Genomic DNA, 18300 nt, shown 5'->3' on the forward strand with positions numbered 1-18300 from the left:
GCCTTCGAGCCCGAAGGAACGGACTTGGTCTTTCCGAAGGGGAAGGGGGAGGCGAGCGAGGCATCGCTCAACCCACAAGAAGGTAAGGAGGGTCGGGAAGTAGCTGATCGGGATGTTGCAAAAATATTAAAGACAGACCGCAGTTCGCCGAAGAAGGCAACTCGACCCTCTGAGAACTCCAAGTCCCAGAAGCCTCCGAGTCCGCCAGAGCACGTGCCTGAAGCGGCGTGCTCATTACTCCCGCCCGCAGAGAAGACAGACAAGGAAGTAAGTCTTATGCCGGTCGAAATAAATAATATTGACTTGCGGGAACTCGAGCGCTTGATCGAGCCCGTAAAGAGTTGTTTACAGGTCCTGACGACCATGGAGAAGATCGTCGGGGAATTGAAAGAGGTAGCCAAAGCGCCGTTGGAGAAGCTGAGGGCCTACGCACGGCAATTTGGTGGGGAGCCTCCCGTAATGAATAATGTGGCGATACAGGTAGGCGAAACCCGTATCGTACATAATAGAGGGACGCGGTGTGATCCGGGCCCGCGTTTATTAAGTAGCGGGTGCCAATACACGCCGTGCCCTACAAGAGAGGCCGGTACGTTAACCGAGTGGTCAGCGGAAGGGCTAATCGATCCGGGGCAGCTAGACAGTGCTGATTCCCGGAGCGAGATGGCCCTTAAGACGCCGCCACCGGTAATTTGTAAATCAAGAGGGGTGCAGACAGTAAAGGGGCTCTCTTCTTGTAATAGAGAGACCCAGACTGTATATAAGCCCCAGATTAAACAGGAGGGCTCTAAGATTAAACCGAGGTCCAGCAAGATAAGAAGCGGACCTAACATTTCCGAATTGTTTTCAGTCCCGCAGGGGGAGAATACCAGGAGAACAGAGGCAGTGTTACGGGTGCCGAAGGTTGGGCCATATTTGCCGGAACTGTCCTTGGAGAGAGGGGGACAAGATGTCGATTTGGACTAATATTCCCCCTAGGTTCTCCAGGGACCAAGATGGTCGAATTAATCAAGGCTCAACCAGAACGTCCTCTTGGAGGAAGACTTCCCTCTCGGGGCAGGCCGCTCCGAATAATAATTCGTCGCTGGGGGGGGGATACTGTGAAGGATGGCCGGCCATTTATCCCTGCCAATACCCCCAAGCCACCAGGTGGAGCCCTCCTTGCAGCATGGAGGTCCCCAGAAGACCAGCAGGGCATCATGGACAATGGAGTTTTTATGCAAAGCCCTGCTGGATGCCATGGGGGCCACAGGAGGGAGCTGCAGGGAGGACCGAGGGCTTCTTTGTGCCCTGTGACCCGGAGGTTCGTCATAGGAAGAACGACAGACTTCCGGGTTGAAGAAAAGGACTATTTACCCTGACCCGGAAGGAATAAGGACTTGTGGACTGTTGGGCAGAAACACCTCCGGGTCAGGGAGTATAAAAGGACTATGGGAACTCCCAGACAATGAGCTGAGCTGGGTGGAATGGTGGCAACGCGTCTGGGAGCTGTAGGATTGTGTATTAGTAGTTTATTGGTATTTATATGAGTATTGTGGTGGAGAGTGTGCTTTGTGCACCGTGGAAGAAAAATAAAGTCAACATTTGGACTTTTACCTGGTGTCTGGAGTTGTGGACAGGGGTTCAAGGGAGCGAGAGCGCCCCGTATCGTTCACAGAGGTTACTCTTAAGTTACATAACACACCTGTGAAACTTCATTTGGAGTACTGTGTGCAGTTTTGGTTGTAATCTATACTAATAAAAGGCAAAGTCCTCACTGACTCACTGACTGACTGACTCATCACTAATTCTCCAACTTCCTGTGTAGGTGGAAGGCTGAAATTTGGCAGGCTCATTCCTTACAGCTTACTTACAAAAGTTAGGCAGGTTTCATTTCGAAATTCTACGCATAACGGTCATAACTGGAACCTACTTTTGTCCATATATACGGCCATAGCCATAGCCTGCAGCTCAGTCGCCGTGTGAGGTGGAGTTGCGTCCCGCATCATCACGCCTCCCACGTAATTGAGTGCCTGCCCATATAAGGTAAATATTCACAGGTGAAGGACTGTGCTTAGCATATTCATAAGTGCAGCTACTGCGGAAACCCTCTGAAGCTGAACAAGCCTTTGTGCACATATCAATAGGAAAGCAAAATGTAAAGCTTAAGTTTAAATTACGTTCATAGACACGGTGCCGCTAAATATTCACAGGCAAATCCACAATTTAATACCGGGAATGCCTGTTAAACATCTTAGATTCACGAGTATCGATCTAGGTAGTGATCACTTCGATGAATGAAACCTGTTCAAAAAAGGCATTACACAATTGAGAAGGCAGCAAAAGAATATGGAGCGAGTGACGCATACAAGCATATTTATAAGTGCAGCTACTTCAGAAACAAAGCTCGGTGTAAACCTAAAGCTTAAATTAAGTTCATAGACAGGCTGCCGCTGGCATTTGTCATGCCCACGATGAATACGATATTTGCGAGATACAAGTTTAATGAGAAGACACAGGATTTGAACGAGACTTTTGATCACTTTGTAACAGAGTTAAAATTGCAGTAACGGAGTTTAAATTGCTGGTATGCCAGGTCTGAGCTAACATTAAATAAAGCCGTGGACATTGCAAGATCGCACGAGATAGCACAAGCACAGCTGAGAAGCTTTGATGCATGTACTTCGAGCGGCTCACGTGAACTGACTTTGCAGGACTGGGAAAGGTTCAATTAAGTTCATAGACACACTACTGCTAAATATTTGCAGGCAAATCCACAACTTAATACTGGGAATGCCTGTTAAACATCTTAGATTCACAAGTACCGATTTGGGTAGTGAACACTTCGATGAATGAAACCTGTTATCTTTACAACGGTTGACAAACATGTAATATAACTTGAACACAACACATCCTCCACATACGAACCTGATTGAAAAAAATAATGAAAATCGAATCCTTGATGACAGCATCACTCATAACAGTGACAAAACTATTACATTGACAATCATGTTATGTTATTTTTAAAATGTTTCCTTTTCTTTTTCATAAATTCTTTAACACACTACTTCTCTGCTGCGAAGCGCGAGTATTTTGCTAGTATTACATAAAAGATGCTGTAGCATGGCTAGTGGAAGTACGGAGAATGGGGACTAGACTAAATCCCAGGACTGTAAGGTATGAACTATGAACAAAGATTGAACAATCTGAACCTTTTTAGCATAAGCACACAGAAATTAAGTTTTAAATTATGAAGGGAATCATTTCAAAGGATCCTAGCAGTTACTTTAAAATAAATTTTTCAATTAGAACATGAAAACAGATGGAAACTTATTAAGAGCATATTTCTCAAAAATGTTAAAAAGATTTTCATTAGAAAAACATGCAGTGGCATTTCTACAGTAAAGGCCTAGTAGGACATAGCTCGACAAAAAGTTAGACAAAATAAATAATTAGCTTCCCTCAGAAATGTAACTCACTGCTAAAATAGGATATGCAGATAGATGGATGAAACTATGGTGTCCTGACTAATGGATGATCGGTCCACCTGACCACGGTTTGTGAGGCTCAAGGACTGTGTCTCTGATGTAGATGTGAGCAACGCTGGAGCACAATAAGGAACACTCTAGGCTCCTTTTCTGTTCACTCTGTACAACTGTAAATATAACACTAGCTCATTTCACTTGCAGAAATTCTCTGATGATTCTGCACTAATTGGGTGTACTCACAACGGGAGTAACATTTATTTGTTGGACTTCTATATATCTATAACAACCCTCAACTTTGTCTTCTGAAGTATTTGTTTTCCATTTTTCTATTATACTCAATGTAATTTATATCTAAAAAACTATTTGCTTTTTCTAGTCTGTGAAATTGTCTTCACGCAGGGTGCTGCAAGCATGTTTCCAGCTTAGTATGCTCATGTGCAACCTTTACATTCCAGTTTAAAAATAAGGGCTTGAAAGCTGCAACCCCTTTTTCTCTGTATTAAATAAGGACCACATTTTTTCAATTGCTTGTTTGAACTTCTGTTTTGAGTCTTTCCCTGTTAAGGCTACGTAGCACAAGCCAATGAAGGCTCCTTTAAAGGGAGACATAATAATTTGGAAACAGATCAACATCAGAGGCAGTTCATATCCAATATGTTTTTGTGAGGCCTTAGGTTTACTTAAAGTTGAAACCTATATTGCTGTAGTTTGTCAGATAGTAATGCTGTCAAAGGGTATCACAATGATTTGATGCTATAAAGAGACTAGGTATCATTATCCCATTGTTTATTTTTTGTGTGATGTTAGTAGTGAGTTATCTTAAATGTTTTCATAGTTGTAACCAAAACAGGCACAAGCCTTTATATTTAACTACATAATTACCATTACAGAAGTCTGCACACATACAGGAAAATTATGGTATGATCTCAGCAGCATTTTCAAAATACGACCCGATGTTATTCTGGAGAAAATATGTGAATAGGATTGGCAAGCTTGCTGAACTGGATGGCTTGTTCTCATAAAAAATAATGTCATATTTTAATCACTCACTACAGTGGATATGAACAGAGCATCTTTGCCCCGTGCTTCATCAACATTCAGCAGTTTTGTTTTGTTTCTTCATGTGAATGTCATTCCATTTGAGGCATGTCTCAATTTCCTTGCACCACCCAGAAATGGCTCCTTAAGAGCTCAATGCCTTATCTGCAGACTGGCACCCTGAGTTTGCCTAAAGAAGTTAGCAGATTTGGTATTGCAGCTTCAGAATCACAACTAGCAATTAACAATATGGAAATAGATCACCTAGCAGGAAGGTGGTCATGTCATAAGTGGGCAGCAATGATAGATAGATAGATAGATAGATAGATAGATAGATAGATAGATAGATAGATAGATAGATAGATAGATAGATGCTTTATTAATCCCAAGGGGAAATTCACATCCTCCAGCAGCATACTGATAAAAAAAACAATATTAAATTAAAGAGTGATAAAAATGCAGTTAAAACAGACAATAACTTTGTATAATGTTGACGTTTATGGGTGGAATTGAAGAGTTGTATAGTGTGGGGGAGGAAAAATCTCCTCTGTCGGACAGTGCAGCAGGACAGTGACAGCTGCTCTGCCTGGAGATGATACTGTTAAGTGGATGCAGTGGATTCTCCATGATTGACAGGAGCCTGCTCAGCATCCGTCGCTCTGCCACGGATGTCAAACTGTCCAGCTCCATGCCTACAATATAGCCTGCCTTCCTCACCAGTTTGTCCAGGCGTGAGGCGTCACTCTTCTTTATGCTGCCTCCCCAACACACCACCGCATAGAAGAGGGCACTCGCCACAACCGTCTGATAGAACATCTACAGAATCTTATTGCAGATGTTGAAGGACGCCAGTCTTCTGAGGAAGTATAGTCGGCTCTGTCCTCTCTTGCACAGAGCATCAGTATTGACAGTCCAGTCCAATTTATCATCCAGCTGCAGTCCCAGGTATTTACAGAAATGCACCCTCTGCAAACAGTCACCTCTGATGATCATGGGGTCCAGGAGGGGCCTGGGTCTCCTGAAATCCACCACCAGCTCCTTGGTTTTGTTGGTGTTCAGGTGTAAGTGGTTTGAGTCGCACCATTTAACAAAGTTCTTGATTAGGTTCCTATACTCCTCCTCCTGCCCACTCCTGATGCAGCCCACGATAGCAGTCTTGTCAGCGAACTTTTGCACGTGGCAGGACTCCGAAGTTGTATTGGAAGTCCGATGTATATTGGCTGAACAGGACCGGAGAAAGTACAGTCCCCTGCAGCGCTTCTGTGTTGCTGACTACAATGTTAGACCTGCAGTTCCCGAGATGAACATACTAAGGTCTATCTGTAAGATAGTTCACGATCCATGCCACCAGGTATGAATCTACTCCCATCTCTGTCAGCTTGTCACTAAGGAGCAGAGTTTGGATGGTGTTGAAGGTGCTAGAGAAGTCTAGAAACATAATTCTTACTGCGCCACTGCCTCTGTCCAAGTGGGAGAGGGATCGGTGTAGCATATAGATGAGAATCCTCCGCTCCCACCTTCTCCTGGTATGCGAACTGCAGAGGGTTGAGGGCGTGGTGGACCTGTGGCCTCAGGTGGTGAAGCAGCAGCCGCTCCATGGTCTTCATCACATGTGATGTCAGGGTGACAGGCCAGAAGTCATTCAGCTCACTTGGACGTGATTCCATTGGGACTGGGGTGAATCAAATCTAAAATGAATTAATATACAGTACAGTCTAGCACAAAGAAAATTGCTTCTATTAATTAAAATTATAGTCCTAAACTTTCAACATGGCAACATTCGCATATGATGACTTCAAAGTAGAGAAAAACAGGAATTTTAATATTAATCAGTCAAGAAAAAGGAATCGAGTAATTCCAGGGGATCAGAGAATGTACTGCAGTAGCATGAAAATGATTATCCAAAGGTTAATGGTTATAGTCATGGAAGAAGAAAAGCAGAACTAAAAAAGAAATAATGGTTGAGTTCTGAGGGTAAAATTAACTGGTGACAATACATACTTCTTTTCACAAAAATAAGAAAACGCTCTTAGGAAAAAACAGAAATAGTCTAAAATATTAAGGGCTATCCAAGGGCAAACACACACCAGATTATAACTTTGGAATAATTAAAGCTGTACTGAATGTGAATGAAATCTACAGAGGCAATAAAGAACATAGCTCTGTGTGTTGAATAGGAATAATAGATAAATTAAGGGAACAATTTGAAAGCTTTGAAAACAGAACACACAGTGAAGACATACAGACAAAAGAAGGCAAGATCTAAAGGATAAATGCTGCCTTTTGCGGTTCATTGTCCACTGGTTAGAACTAATTATAGGCAAACCTTGCTAAATGGGATTTGCCTCGAGTTCGATGATAATGCAGAAAAGTTGGTAAACTTGACAAAATGCATTCAAGATAATGGGGAAGAAGAAGCTGAATTAGTTTTGAGTAGATTTAAATAGTGCAAATGGTGTTTTAAGAGTGCCTGAGGGCTTGGGAAGCATCTTCTAACAATGATGGACTGATTACTGTGGTCACAAATGTGACCTGAGCTATGGGGAAAAAGTGGCAAGAAATGCACTACCATGCCTCCCTAATATAATTGTCACATATCAGGCTGCTCTGTCACTTTCTAGAGCCATTTCAGTTACAGAGAAAACACACTTTCACACAGACAGAAGTCAGAGAAATGATGCATCAACAGTTGTCACGCACAACTTTCATATCTCATGATAATAAAAGCCTTGATAAGTGATTGATTGCATGACACAATTGGCTTAACCCATCTGAAATGCAGGTCTTGTGTGCTGTGCAGCCCCATTCGTCTGTGAGTGGACAGCACTCTACAGAAGCATTCCTCAAAGTGGGTTCTGCGAGGAGTAGAGAGATATATGACGATATATTGGGAATGCTCGGATAGGATAAATGATCCTCAAAATGTTCATTTTGATGAAGAGTTCCTCAGTAGTTTAAGTTCAACTAACCCAGTGCTCAATTAGTCTTAGACTAACGACTTTTTAATCAACATAAAAATTTTGACTATATATTGTCAATTAATAACAAAATATTATCACGTTAAATGATCTATTTCTGTTCAAACTAACCACCTCATGTTTTGACTTACCTTTACCTTGTGTGTTTGCCAGTTGTAATGCACATAAAATAATGCTAAAGATCTTTGGCAACCTACTACTTACATTACAGAAATGTAATTGACATCAAAGTATTAATCAGTAGGAAATGGGTTCAGAAAGGTGGTCTTTGTTTTAAATGAAAAGCGACAAAACCAAAGGAGATGTTTGGAAATGTGCAGTTTGAAAAAGTCACATTGTGACATAAAAACAGTCTTTAAAAATTAGCCCGTTTTGAAATAAAATCTCTTAACCTCCTTAGCATTACACTCGAGTGCTAAAAGTGTTAGTCCTCAGGCAACGGTATAGACACATCTCACATAAGAACTGAGGTTTACTAAGGCTATAAAAGTGCCTGCAGCTTTAGTGCCAAGTGTTACTCGTACAATGGTATAGACACATCTTGCATAAGCGTCAGGACTGAACATTGCCCAGGCAACAGTGTAGACGTATCTTCTCCTAGCCTCATAACAGTGTCTCATAAGAAACGCCTCTCAGCAGCAGTGATGACGAAGTGAATGTTTTGAGGCAGTGAAATTGAAACAATCAGTGAAACCGAAAGTGATTCTGGGCATCACTATTCATCATCATTATTGTTATTTGTATCATTATTGTACTTTCTACACTTCTGACTTTGTACCTTTAGTGTTTTGCATGTTTTAAAGTAGAAGAATAAGAATTAACAAAAATTTCATTTTTTGAAAAAAAAAACGTAACACTAAGGAGGTAAAAATAATGAAATGATGACATTGTATTTCATAATAATTAGATGACTTTATTTAATTAAGAGTTTTTTCACAATTTTTTGACTTTCATAACTGTCGTTTTGATTTTTTTTAAATTTTGCCACAAATCGTATTCCATAACTGTCCATATGATATACAAACATTAATGTGAATATAGAAATCAGTTCATAATCCATTTAGACTACCAGGCTACAAACAACATGTTACAGAGGCAAAACTATATCAAAGGAAAAACAGCAACATTCGTACATTTCTGAAATCCTTATATCATTGAAAGGGTCAAACGATTGGCCTGGAAAGGGACTGAAATTTACAGCTGGATGCAGCTGGTCCTGGCTGCATCACACCCCCCAGACTCAAAATCAACATTGCCCATACCACAACAAACACAGCAGTAGCATCTTGCAAGCATTGAGCCAAAGCATCCCCTCAATGGCTCATGTGCTATTCTGGAAAATTAAAATAGGTTACAAACATCTGCCAATAGGTGTGAGCAAAAAAATCACTGCAAGCTGATAGACCTCTGACCCAAAATGGCCCAGTCTTTTTATTGTTAAGCATGTGAATTTGTAGTAGAGCTACATGATTTTTGTCATTTGAATTGGTCTATTTAATTGTTTTTCAGAATCATAATCAGAATTTGCTTTATTGGCCAAGTACACTAATGTATTGTAGGAATTTGTGTTGATAGTATTGGTGTAATATACAAGGACAACACAGAATACAAAAGATGAATATACAAAATCAGCTTGTTGTCCTTTTGCAGAAGTGTTAATTGTTCATTGTGAAGAAGCAACCACATTTAAATAGATTGAGGAACACATAATTGACAGCTGTTGACCCTTTAAGGTGGGACTTCCTGTTTCTGGTCAAAAAGACTTCCAGGGTAATTCTATATATAGAGGACTTTAGCCCCCATTTGTCTCTCCATCTTGTTTTCGTTTCACAGCTTCTACCATTTTGATTGCATGCTAAAACAGTTTTGGATGGCCAGCACCAGAGTAAAGGGATATTCAGAAGCCACCTTACCAGAGTTGGACATTTGCCATCACTTGGGACTTAGATTGGTGAGATTATTCTCGTGTTATTCTGCCGTATTTATTTTGGGACAGCACCATAATTAACCGTCAATATCTAGCATCCCCTTTGCCCAAAAGATTTAGCCTGGCGTCTTTGTTTGCCACTATATTCTCAGTCACTGTTTCAGTCTGGATTGTGTGTGTGTTTGGTTTATTGCATTTTTTAATGTATTGCCTGTAATAGTTGGGGGAGATTTTTTGTACAGATTCTATATACTGTTTATTAGATAACAGAACAAGGGAGGGCAATTATTTTTGTTTATATAAATATATTTTATTGTTCTCATTTATTTAATTTCATTTTTTTTTTTTTGCTTTTGTTTAGAATATATTCACTTTCCACTTTTTTATGTCATGATTTACCGTCTTTTCACCATCTACAGTATTGGGGAAGTAAGGTTGGGAAACATGTGAGTGAGTATGGGGCTGATTTGGCCTAGCCCCATGTTTTTTTCAGGTGTTGGGTATGTAGCAGCCAACCAAGGTAAAAGTGCAAAATGTGAAACAAGGTTTTTATTATTTATAATTAAGCAACCTTGGGAAAATGTTGATGCATCAAAATCAGTTTTCAAGGAATCATAAAGGACTAGCTGGAAATGAAATATAAAAGTAAATTAAATAAAAACTCCACTTTAATTAAAACCTCTGATTGATCCAATAATCTTTGGGACAAGCAAAATAAAGTCTGCATAGCATTTGCCAACTTTATAGGTACTATTTCAGTATCTTGTTGCAATATGTTATGGGACATGCAGGTTTCAGTTACTATGGTCTAATCAATTAATGGCCCATGAAAGCAGTGTAAGGATATTGTTTGGCTTGTTACATTTACTGCAATAAATTCATTGTGTTTGCCTCTGCCAGGGAGATAGCACTAAAAGCAGAATATCACTGATGTCTTTGCATTGTCCCACATATTTTTCCTCTAAACTATAAGCACAACGATAAGTATAAAGATGTTGACGGTGATCAGTCAGCTTTGCATCTTTCCCTCAAACAACTGTACTCTATAATATAGGCAACACTTCAGTTGTATCCTATCTTTCAAAATGGTGTTTTGTAATTTCATATGTGATGCTTAAGAATGCCATTTTCTAATATGCAAAGTTGTCTATATGGTAGATGGTGTAATTTTTAAAGTAAATGACCTAATAACACATGTTTCTTATTTTTATAGAAAGAATAAACAAGGGGGTCACTATTTAAAAGTTAACTGTAAAAGATTTATTAAGTTTGTGTCATTCCTTAAATGTTCCCAGCACCAAAACCGCAAACTTTCAAGGGTCCTGTAACAAGTAAAGGAGACATATAGCTAGACTGAAATGTTGTATACACGTAGGTTGTATATAAAATGTGTTTAGGTGGTTTTGCCTGCCTTGACCTCTTCTTCAGGCAAGATGTAATCAAGACCTAATGATTACATCTTGCCTGAAGAAGGGGTCCGAGTTGCCTCAAAAGCTTGCATATTATAATCTTTTTAGTTAGCCAATAAAAGGTGTCATTTTGCTTGACTTCTCACTAAATTCATAATGGTACAGCACTTTAGTACTGCATGGCTTGACCTATAATTCATCCGTGAACCTCTTGAGTTGGTCACTACCTTTGTCAAGTTTATGCTTTCTCGCCATGTCTCTGTAGGACACGTTGGGTACTATGACTGATAACTCTAAATCAACCCATATGAGGGTGCACTGTTTGCATGGATTTCTTTTAAAGAACTAATATCCCATCTAGGAATGGTTCCTACGCTGAACTGCATATTGCCATCTCCTGCCTTAAGCAACCCTGATATTAAATTAGCAGGTTGAATAACTGAATAGATCAATACTGGGTCACTAAAGTTATCCTTATATTATAAGATTTACAGCTAACACAATCAAGGTATGCTTAAGAGCTGTTAGAACCCAAAATACCTGACTTGGAAATGCTACTGGATCAGGCAAGTTTGGTACTTTTATTGAAAAATAAAAAGTAAAGTGCGACATAATCACAATATAATTGTTGTACTGGGGATTATCTTGCCAATCTTTAAAATTATCAATAAGCCCATAAATTTTATATTGGATACATTTTAAAGGAGTTACTGCTTCAAAATGAAATATGCAGTTGGCTTTACATTAAATTTTTATAATTGTGCAGAATTTACAAAGGTGTATTAATGATAACATTTTACAAGCGTGGTATATAAAGCCACCGTTCCATTACAGCTTACTGCTGAATACCTAATTAGTATGTGAACAGACGAGTGTGGGTTTTTGGCAGATTAGCAAACGCACAATGAAGCAGAGGCAAAAAGGAATAAAAATGTTTAGTGAATTATGTACTAACATAAGCCATTTCAATAAGCTTAAAAATCAGTTATATAGCCTAAATTGTGTTTCTTAACACTTTTACATTTTAAGCAAAAGCAATCATCACTTTCAACAAGGACAGTAAGCATTCATTTTCTTTAGTGCTAGATTCAGTGAGTTAAACACAATAACATTTTGTCACTAATGTATATCTGTCTATCCACCTATTCTAATAAAGAACGAGCGTGAGGTGTTGAAAAGAGTGGAGGAGAAAAGAAACATCACTAAACATGAAAAAAGGTTAATGTGTTTTCTCTTAAAAATGTACAATTCTAGCAAGGAATCAAAACCTCTGCTTGAGGCCACACTAGTGCTAACACTGTACGTTTTCTATGCATCCAAAAATGGAGGTCCTACAGAAACCTTGTAGCCTAGCTGGTGCTGACCTAAGTCAGAAGACCATCCCGTATGACATATTGTATCATTGTTCTTTTCTGAGACTTTGTTGCTGTTTACCATTTAATACTTGCAAGGACTGTTATTCAAGCCAACACTCATTTCCATAAGTTATGCTGTCCCAGTGAAATATATGGTGTAATATTTTGTTATTTATCAGGTCATTTTATGTATGTATGTATACTTTGCATTGCACAGTTTTTTATTATGCTTGGAAAAGTGGAATAGTCTGGAAAATAATTAATTTTGTTACTGTGGCTTGCATATCAGAGGTTTTCATGTGGATTTTAGCTCTTAAGGAAACAAGCAAGTTACAAGATAATATACCAAACCTAATAAACTAAAGAGAGACAAGAATTTACTCGGTGATTAATCTGTTTTCCCTCCACAGAGACAGTAATTTATATATGCTATACATTAATCCTTCGCTATATCGTGCTTCGACTTTCGCGGCTTCACTCTATCGCGGATTTTATATGTAAGCATAACTAAATATATAAAGCGGATTTTTCGCTGCTTCACAGGTTCTGCGGACAATGGGTCTTTTTACTTCCTGTACATGCTTCCTCAGTTGGTTTGCCCAGTTGATTTCATACAAGGGACGCTATTGGCGGATGGCTGAGAAGCTAAACAATCAGATCAGACAGTTAAGTTCCTGTGTGCTGAATGCAGTGTTAACCAGGAAGTCTCGTCTCGCTCATTCAGCATCAACGTGTTTCGCTGTGTAAAGAGTTAACTTTTGTGCTCTTTTGTGTTTATCTTTGTGTATAGTCAAGCCTTTCATTAAGGCTCCAAAACGATCTGCTCCTGCTACTTCTTCAGTGTCTGTGCCCAAGCGCCAACGGAAGATTTTAATGATTGCCAAAAAGGTAAACGTTTTGGATTTGTTGAAGGAAGGGAAAAGCTACACCGCTGTAGGATGCCATTACAGCATCAATGAGGCTACGATTCTTTTTATTTAAAAAGTAGGAAAGGAATATAAGATCTACGGCCGCAGTGTCCTTTTAACCAGGGTACAAATAAGGCATTAGTCTGGATGGAATCTGCTTTAGAGATTTGGATTTAAGAAGAATAACAGCGGTGCTACACAGTTGCCTGAAGTGGCTCCTTTAGAAGGGCTGTAACGCTCTCCTTTGTTGTGCAGTAAAATCATCGTTATCGGACAAGTCATCGTGTCATTGTTGGTGAGTAACCATAATTAATTTTCTACTTACAGTACTTAGTACATGTACGTCCATTTAGTGTCACTGTACACACATTTACTGTATACAATTTTTCTTGCATTATACGTATTTATTGCTGGTGGCCTGTCTTATTGTAATGGCTGTAGCATATGTGATATCGGAGACACTCGATATCTTTAAAATAATATTTAGGTTTTACTGTATATAAACAGTGTGTTTACATACATAATTTCAATGAATCTTACCTAATATCTAAGAGAATACAAAGGGATTATGCTTTATGACTGTGCAGGGAATATTTATAAACAGTGTGGGAGAGTTGATAAGGGCTTAAAATATATAAAAATAATCATAAAAACATATGGTTTGTATTTCGCGGATTTTCATCTATTGTGTGGTGGTGTGTCTGGAACGCAACCCCTGCAATCGAGGAGGGATTACTGTATTCTTTTTAATCACAAATAAGTCTTTAATGTAAAGGTCACCTGCATGTATGCTTTCAAGAGGTGCTATGGTAAAGCCTTGATGGACAAACTGTTAAATATGTAATCCCAGAAAACTAGCAAGCAATGTTTCTTAATATCTTAAGTAGTCTTTTTCCTTTATCACATTGAATTGTTTCTATTAATAAAAAAACTGGAAAACAATAATCTTATTTATTAGTTAGGTTTTCAGTATATGGTATATATATATTGGTGAATTTCTACATTACACTGCAGATTAGCATTACGTTTTTGCATGTCACTGCTGTCATATTTCACAAATGCAGCTCTTTTTTGTGTACTTGTTTTGACATACTCCTGCCATGTGTTGAAAAATAACAGAAAAACTTAAAAATTTAACATGGAAGAGTGGGAAGATCAGGTAGATGCATTTTTTCTGCCAGGTAGTTTTAGTGTATTTGGATGATTAATTATTCTGTTAAATTATTTGCTGTGACTTTCAGTTTCATTCTGAGGGCTCCACAACTCCAGGGATATTTATCTGCTGAGTCTTAATATACCTTTGAACTTAATGTGGGTCAAGATAAACTTTAAATCTTTACAGTAATTAGACCCCGTAATTTTCAAAATGATTCAATGAGCAGATCTTAATATTCTTTCATAGGTTTAAAATTTAAATGATTATTACATCAAGGGAAAGGCTATGCTCTAACTTTTTTCTTACCTTCCAAATTAATGTATTCCTGATTTTTATCTGCAGAGTGACGATGCTTACAACAAAACAGGCGTACAAAGGATGCACGAGCCAAATGCTCATTTCAAATTGCACATAAAATGTTAACACCTTTTACAGATTAACTAGTTAGCCAAATTACATTGTGTGCTATTACAATTTTAAGGCATTTGACTAATTTTTCACAGTTTCTTACTATTTAAATAATTGGAAAAAAAAATGTTTGATACCTTCCTTTGTTTCCCACTTGCTTGTGAACACTCAGTAATGCTGACATCTGAATGTGTGACTGGTTTTAGTGATGCTCTTTTTTTTTTTTTAAGATCAATACTGATAAGACACAAGTCTTGTGTTCTATATTAAAGTGACACCATTTGTATTTTTATAATGAAAATATTCACCTCAGGTGTTAGCTAATTTATTAAAAAAATGAAAAATGCTTATTGTTCAGTGTACACATAAATACAAGAATAAATAACATTTCCATAAAATATATTACCTAATAAAGTATGTACAAAAATATATTCATTTGACAATAAAAGAAAATACTTCTTATAATTACAAGCTGTCATTGTTTTTTTCTGTAATGTACTTATCTGAAATAAACTTTAATAAAAACTAATTTTCACCATTTCTCCAACATAAAATATATATATTGTGGGGTACAGCCCGGACACAGACAGGCAGACATGATGGTTTCATCCAACACGCGTTTATTTACAGTATGTACAGTATAATAAAGTGCACAAACCCAGTGCCACAGCACCAATCACCCCTCAAGTCCTGGCCTTTCACAATGCCTTTCTCTTCTCTGGTCTGCTTCCACTCCTCTCCTCTGAGCTCTGTCCTCTTCCACCCAACTCCAGCCATCGAACGAAGGGAGGCGGCCCCTTTTATGCAAGCCCGGATGGGCTCCAGGTGCTGCCCGACACTCCTGCGCGGACACTCCCCTGTGTGGCGGAAGTGCCGGCTGTACACCTGGAAGCACTCCGAGTGCCACCAGTCTTCTTCCCCTTCCCTCCAGGGCTCCAAAGGCATAGGGGTGCCCCCTGGGTATACCCTAAGGTATCTGGGCGGTCGTGCCCACTTGGTCTGGGGAAGGCGTAAGCCCTCCTCTGGTCCTCTTGGGCGTCCCAGCTGGGTCGCCTCCCCAGCCGGGTCGCCTCCTCAGCCATCTCTCTGACAATATATTCATGTACTATGAAAATACCCGCGCTTCGCAGCGGAGAAGTAGTGTGTTAAAGAAGTAATTAAAAAGAAAAGGAAACATTTTAAAAATAACGTAACATGATTGTCAATGTAATTGTTTTGTCAATGTTATGAGTGTTGCTGTCATATATATACAGTGGAACCTCGGTTCACGAACATCCCGGTTCACGTACAACTCGGTTCACGACCAAAAAGCTCGCCAAACTTTTGCCTCGGTTTACAACCACGCACTCGGTATACGAACAAGCCAGTTTCCCTTGCCTGCCTGCCTTAGCTGTGCTGAGCTGAGAGAGAGAGAGAGAGAGAGCAAGAGCGAGCGAGCACGTGCCTGCTGGGGAGGAGGAGGAGGAGGAGATTGCTGCACTATTTGCCTGCCTATCTGCAGCCAGTAAGTTCAAGCCAACCATCCCCCAATTCCACGTGTCTGCTGGGGAGGGGGAGGAGGAGATTGCTGCACGTGTTTGCCTGCCTATCTGCAAGCTGTACGTGCTGAGAGAGAAAGCAAGCTAGCAAGCTGCGTGGCTGCAAGAGCTCTGTTCATTGTTCTCCTTCCATTGACTTCTAAGCAAGTGAAGAAAGTTTTGAAGAAAATTGAAATCGAAGTAAAGAAAGAAATTACAAGAGGTGGAAAAACTGTTTACCAGTTTACTCATTTACCAATCTGAGAACCCTCGTGCTTTCAAGCAGCACAATGTAAACAAAGCCAGACTGCCAGTAATGTGGGGCGCAAACACGAAGGATTGGGTCACAAGGAGTTTGTTTTTGGAATGGCTGCATGAGGCTTTCACTCCTACCAGCTAAAAGCACCAGAAACCCAAGAAATCACAAGAGAGAAAACACCTGAAGGAAAACACTTCATGCCAGAACTCGACTCATGCAAGGTTAGTTTTCTTGGTGGTTTTGTATTACGGATTTTTCAAAAGTTAATTTTTCAGTTCATAACGCGATTTGTTGCAATGTTACTTTTATCTTTTTTCAAATGTTCCTTTTTTCCGCTGTGCTTAAAACTCATTTTAAAACAGTGTTTACAGCGATTAGGCTTCAAGTTTAATAGCGTGATCTCCTGCAATCTTTCTTTTCTGGTTGCTTGCGAGTTGGTTTTTGCATGCACTGCACTCGGATTTGTTTTAATGTTCGTTTTTTTCTGCTGTGCTTAAAACTCATTTAAAAAAAAAATGCTGCGCGAGCACGTGCTACAGAGAGATTAGAGAGCGTGAGCGAACAAGCGCAGAGAGAGAGGGGGCAGCTGACAGGGAAGGGATGGGGGGGAGTATAGGGTGTGTGTGTCTGTGTGTGTGCACACGCTACAAAGAGAGCGTCAGCCAGCCTGCTCCTGTAGCTGAGGGAGGGAGGGAGCTGGCAGCCAGCTCCTATAGCTGAGCAGGAGCCTGGGTGTTTTGTGTCAGTGTTATTCAATGTTTTACATTAGTTTACTATTACACTGTGCATTCTATGGTGTAATTAACTATATTTGTGCTTAATCTTTACATATATTTACATATTTACATACAGTTTGTACTGTCTGGAACGGATTAAATGTATTTACATACAATCCTATGGGGGAAACTGCTTCGGTTTACGACCAAAGTTCTGGAACGAATTATGGTCGTGAACCGAGGTTCCACTGTATATATGTATATATGTATATATGTATATATGTATATATATATATGTATATATATATATGTATATATATGTACATATGTATATATATATATGTATATATGTACATATATATATATATATATATATATATATATATATGTACATATGTATATATATATGTACATATGTATATATATATATATATATGTACATATGTATATATATATATATATATATATATACACTCACCTAAAGGATTATTAGGAACACCATACTAATATGGTGTTTGACCCCCTTTCGCCTTCAGAACTGCCTTAATTCTACGTGGCATTGATTCAACAAGGTGCTGAAAGCATTCTTTAGAAATGTTGGCCCATATTGATAGGATAGCATCTTGCAGTTGATGTAGATTTGTGGGATGCACATCCAGGGCACGAAGCTCCCGTTCCACCACATCCCAAAGATGCTCTATTGGGTTGAGATCTGGTGACTGTGGGGGCCATTTTAGTACAGTGAACTCATTGTCATGTTCAAGAAACCAATTTGAAATGATTCAAGCTTTGTGACATGGTGCATTATCCTGCTGGAAGTAGCCATCAGAGGATGGGTACATGGTGGTCATGAAGGGATGGACATGGTCAGAAACAATGCCCAATTGGCACTAAGGGGCCTAAAGTGTGCCAAGAAAACATCCCCCACACCATTACACCACCACCACCAGCCTGCACAGTGGTAATAAGGCATGATGGATCCATGTTCTCATTCTGTTTACACCAAATTCTGACTCTACCATTTGAATGTCTCAACAGAAATCGAGACTCATCAGACCAGGCAACATTTTTCCAGTCTTCAACTGTCCAATTTTGGTGAGCTCGTGCAAATTATAGCCTCTTTTTCCTATTCGTAGTGGAGATGAGTGGTACCTGGTGGGGTCTT

Source organism: Polypterus senegalus, chromosome 10 (genome assembly GCF_016835505.1).
Source record: "Polypterus senegalus isolate Bchr_013 chromosome 10, ASM1683550v1, whole genome shotgun sequence".
NCBI lineage: Eukaryota > Metazoa > Chordata > Cladistia > Polypteriformes > Polypteridae > Polypterus > Polypterus senegalus.